Here is a 5,734-nt window from a genome sequence, read left to right as displayed (position 1 = left end):
GACAGGGGTAACTTGTGAATGTCACCAATTAAGTTGTTGGGATGTCACAAGTTCAAAACCCACCAATGGCAGCCTTTACAGCAAGTCCAAGCTGATTATACTCCCCAATGGGTAGGAGAAAAAAGGGTTTTACCAACCTGAGGCCGGACAATGTTGGGTCAATAACGGGTTTTTTTTTTCTTGGATTATCCAAGAAAACACATCAGACAAAGCCTGCATTCACGAGAAAAAGCTCACGCACTCTTTCCTTTTTATTTTATTCAATCTCTCAAGTTATATATAATTTCTTTGGCAGCCCAAAATGCCAAAGTGAAGGCCCCTTTGGCAGTGGCGGAGCCAGAAGTTTTTCCTTGGGTGGGCAGACTTCGGGTCTCGGAGACAATGCTATGGTCTTGAAGGACGATCCATTTATTCGGACCAGTGGTGGAGCCAAAAAATTTTCGCTGGAGGAACAGTCATTCGTGTAGAGATAAAACTTAAATAAGCTTTTGAATTAAAATAACAATTGTTACAAACACAAACAACTAAATTTATGAACATAATAAGATAAAACCTTAAATTGTACTTTTAAACTAAAATAAAAATTATTCACTTAAGAAATACAAACAACTAAATTCATGAAAATTTTACAATTGGCATCTTCTATTTTTCATATTTTAAAAGCAATTCATAATTGCATCATCACTGATGGTATCAAATGTCTCCTTCTCTATGTAAGTAACCAAAGCATCATTGATCCATTCATCTCCCATTCTATTACGTAGACGACTTTTGATATTGTTCATAGCTGAAAATGCTCTTTCAACACTTGTTGTTGCAACTGACAAAGTTAATGCCAACTTAATCAATAGATACACATGAGAAAATACAATGTGCTTTTGAGTTGCTACCATCATCTCTGCTAGCTCTGCTAAAGATTTTAAATTTGAAAACTGATCACTGTTTCGCATGTCTGCAATATATATATCCAATTGATTTTCCAGTCTAATTATGTTTACGTTAGAAAAGTCCTTAGGGTAAAGCTCAGCAAGACGAATCAACTTATCTTTATCAAAAGCAGAAAAAGAATTCTTTGGACTCAAGCATGCCATTGAAAGGAGGAGCTCTATATTTGCTTCAGTGAAACGATCATTCAACTCTTGAAGTTGCAAATCAATAATAACATAAAACACATCAATACGATAATGATGCAATGTGGTGATCTTTTTAACCTTACGTCTTGGTCGTCCTTGAGGTGTATATGAGTCCCCTAGATCTGGAATCAGAATATCAAATCTCTTACAAAATATGAACACTTTGTTTATGAGAGAGTCTCATCCATTGTCTCTCAGACCTTGAAGGCACTGTTTTGATATAGTGACTAAACTCATAGCATTCACAATGTCTTGATCTTTTCGCTGAAGTGCTTGTGAAAGATCATCAGTTATTCCCAAAACTTTACACATCAAATGTAAGCAAAACACAAATTCAAAATCTTGCAACTGATGATATAAAATAATTGCATCTGAACTTTTTCCTGAATATGTATCTTCTGCAATGAAATCTAACACTTGAATAACAGAAGAATACATACTGAGTAAATTAACCAAAGCATCGTAATGAGAACCCCACCTTGTATCACCAGGTCGTTTGGAACTTATTTCTTGATTTAATCCTCGTCCTGTTTCAAGTTCACCCAATGCAAGTGCTTCAGCAATTCGCATAAATTCTGCTTCTTGAATAAGCTCAGATCTCTTGCATGAAGTGGAGAAAAAAGTTGACAACCTGCCTAATATATTGAAAAACACATCAAACAATGAATTTTTTTTAGCAACACCAACTAATGCCAATTGAAGTTGATGTGCAAAACAATGAATATAATATGCAGATGCATTTTCATGTAATATAAGACTTTTCAATCCATTAAACTCCCCTCTCATATTACTTGCTCCATCATAACCTTGTCCACGCAAACTTGATATGCTTAATTTATTCTTACAGAATGCTTTTTCAACTGCTTGTTTGAGTGACAAAGAACTTGTTTCAAGAACATGCACAAGTGTAAGAAATCTCTCAACCACTCGACCTTTTTCATTAACAAACTGTAAAACAATAGTCATTTGTTCTTTAGTTGATACATCACGAGAATCATCAAGTAAAATAGAAAAAAAAGTATCTCCAAGTTCCATGATAATAGCATTTGTGGTTTGTATAGAAGCAGCCTTGACAATATCCTTTTGTATATCAGGAGATATCAATTTGTTATTTTCTGAAGCACTTTTCAATACAACTTTATTTATGTCATCATTGATCTTTGCAAATATCTTCAACAACTCAATAAAATTTCCTCTATTAAAAGATTCTTCAGCTTCATCATGCCCTCGAAATGTCAATCCTTGACTTAACAAGTATCTGATTGCACTAACAGTTGCCCAAAGGCGAAGTCTATATTCATCTTTCTGTCGAACACTTTGTTGATAAAGTATAGAATCAATATGTTGTTTTTGTTGCATCAATTTTTGACACTTCATTCGTGCTGAATTGTGAAAATTGCCAGAGCTTCCAACATATTTATCAAACCTCTTCTTGTCTTTCCAGTTATCAAATCCTTCATATACGAATGCCTCTAAACTAATCTTCTCTGTGCTTTTTGGCCTGAAAAGATAACACTGCAAACAATATGCTTTATGCTTACTTGTACTATACTCCAACCAATCCTTATACTCATCATACCAAGCTGGAATGAACCTTCGTTTTTGATGGTTTAGTTGAAACATACAATCTCGAGGTTGACAAGGACCTCGGATCATATATGCTCTACGAACATTATCTTGGATATTAGGATGATAACTAGAAATAGAAGGACGAAGTGCAGGGTCTGCAGGTAACTCTGATTCATCATTTTCTGTTTTGCATATTTTTTGACTTGGTTCTCCATCTCGAGTTACAGAAGATTTATCAAAGATTGATCCTTTCGTTATAAACTTATCCATTCCTACGCAACAAAAAAAAAATATGACAATGTTATATAAGCCAAATCTCATTGCAAAAAATGATCGAGTAAAATGAAATGACAACAAAAACAAGAACAAGGCAGGGGGCGAAGCCCCCTGTTGGCAATCAGAAGCAAAGCCCCAACCGATAATCGAGGGACAGAGGGCAAAGCCCCCTGTCGGGAAGGGATCGCAGAGGCAAGGGGGATGAAGCCCCCCACCAGAAAAACACAAGTTGGGAAAGTCAAGCGACCCAGATGATGTATGAACTACCATTTCCATTCAATGACTTGACAGGATAAATCTTATACATCTTCCTACTCAGATAGCACAACCAAGCAGAAAGCATTCACACTGGCCAACCTAAGCCCCAAGCAAAACATTGACACCACAAATAGTACCTAGCAGAAGTCTCAGAGAATTGTAGTCCTATACTTAAGGATCAATTGTGTGTGTGTGTGTGCATGTGTACCCGATTCCTTTCATTCAAGAACTCTGAGATAACTGAAACTCTTGCTAATCCTTCATAATAACAGCACTAGTATTATCCTAAGAGACCCCGTTGAGGCATAAATCCTATGAAATATTCCCTGCCAACTATCTTGACTGCAATCAAGCCAGGAGTTGGGCAGTTTAAATGACAATGTATTGCATAACATGAAGCACTTAATTCAAGAGACTACAGAAGAGAAACAACAACATGGTCACACACACGGACAATTCTCAAAACTTTATGCATCATTATCTCATGCAGTAGATTTAGTTTGGTTAAGTTAGCTTTGGTTCTTTTCAGCAAATAGTGAAATCAAAGGGATATGAAACGAAGTTATCAGAATTTAAAGTCAAAGCTATCACCATTATCTTTAGCCTGTCATATCCAAAAAATTTAAGTGTCATTATGGGATTGTTTCTACATAATATTTGGTTTTGTTTCCAAAAAGATGGAAAAAAACACCTTATTGTAACTCGGTATATACTATAGGAAACAGATACATGACTCGATTAACGAGTATATTTCTTGCAATTTGTCTTAAGTTTGCTTACAAGCAAAGTACTTAATGTGGCATAATAAGCAGTCATCCACTATGACTAATAGAAAGCTGCAATAGTTATTTCCATTGAGTTCCCCATATTCATGACCTTTTGAAGAGGCACCTCTCCAAGCAGGATATTTAGTTCTTGGTTACCTGTTATTTGGGCCTCAACTTTTCTGTAGATTTTGTCAACCTCTTTTGCTTTACAGTATGCACCTTCCAGTTTTGATAACATGGAGCCTACAACATTCAGACCCTTAGGCAGTCTACTTGTGCAAAAGAACCAACAGAATTCGCCTAAAAACTTGACAAGGGAGCTCCATTCTAACACCAGTCTATGACACATTGAGCAATTTGCTGCCACCAAAAAGCCCAGGGCTAAATTAATCCTGGCAAATGGGTTTCCTCTAAGCGCACACAATCATTGCAGCCTCAATTCTAACTAGACTAGCCTCAAGAATTATCGTGGTGTCTTCTTAAGAGAAAAGACCAGAAAAAGCAGCAGCATAGCAAGGCTTTAGTAGGCAGGTTTCTCAAGTTATCTGAGAGAATGAATTCACAAATGGTTGAGAAAAGTGTCAACCAAACTTGACAACAATCAACCAACAAAAGTATGAACAAAATAGCCAAGTGGTCCTGACTGTACTACTCTTGATACACAAGCAATGAGAGTCATGAGTTCATGGCGATAGCATTGCAAGTTCCTAACTAGTAGCTACTTGATATTTCAAGGAGAGAAAAGGGGTCAAATAATTCTCTTATGGGCATATGTTGTAGGCTGAAAAGGTAAAAAATGGACAAAATCTGAACAACATGAGAAAAGAGAAAGCCACAAACCAGTTGTAACCACACAATCATCAGTTCAAATCCCTTATATCCTAGCTTTTCTTCATCAATGCAGGAAACGTTCTTTAGGCCCAGCTTTGCATACTTTGTCAAAATTCTATTTCATGCTAAGCTACATGAACTAAAGGACACAATATCTGATAGTTCTTTGAATTTGTAGTTTTTGCCATTTGTGGTGTCTGTTATGCTTTTGGTTGCTGTTGGTTGTTAAGATTGAATGACTTTTATGAACTGCAATCACATTTGGTACGATCAACAACTGAAATAACATATTGACTTTATATCAATTATGAATGAATTTCCACCACATGAAACCTATACATAAATCAAACATCTTTAATGAAAATCACCTCCAGAGATTTCATCTAGACAGAAAAAAATCATTGCCACAGTTCAAGGTCAAGGTAAGAAACCAAATGCTACAAGGATAAAATTCTTGAATTGACAATTGTGATTAATATAATAAAATATATTAAGAAACAAATATAATGCCAAAATGATGAACTGCACTACACACGAAGGTGAAAGCAGACCAAACAAAAAGAATCCACCATGTCATGAACAGATTTGCTTCCTTGATGAAAGATGAATCATGCATTATGTCGTGAATAAAAGGCAAGGCAGCAAATGAACTGTCCCTAATTTGGGATAAACCAAGAAACAATAGTACCAATGTCGGAGCGGTGTCTGCCGATCGACTAGAAAAGCAAGAGAGAGGGGAGGTTACCTGCGACAGTGCGACGATCGGCGGCTACGCCGGCTAGCGATGGTCGTCGGCGAACAAGGAGGAAGGTCTGACTGCTACACTCGTGCCTCGCGTCGTCGGAGCTTGGGGGGCACCGCGGGTTCACCGAAGGGAGGCCGACGACAGTCGCCGGTGGC

General features: G+C 37.0%; 1 pseudogene; it reads right to left on the bottom strand.

Annotated features, from left to right (window-relative positions):
- Positions 1 to 656: 656 nt before the first annotated feature.
- On the bottom strand, positions 657 to 2,972 carry LOC149848880 (uncharacterized; annotated as a pseudogene).
- Between the last annotated feature and the right edge of the window lie 2,762 nt (positions 2,973 to 5,734).

This window comes from Nuphar pumila, chromosome 1 (genome assembly GCF_984573655.1).
Source record: "Nuphar pumila chromosome 1, dmNupPumi1.hap1.1, whole genome shotgun sequence".
In the NCBI taxonomy this organism is placed as follows: Eukaryota; Viridiplantae; Streptophyta; class Magnoliopsida; order Nymphaeales; family Nymphaeaceae; genus Nuphar; species Nuphar pumila.
This window is presented reverse-complemented; position numbering and strand designations above follow the sequence as displayed.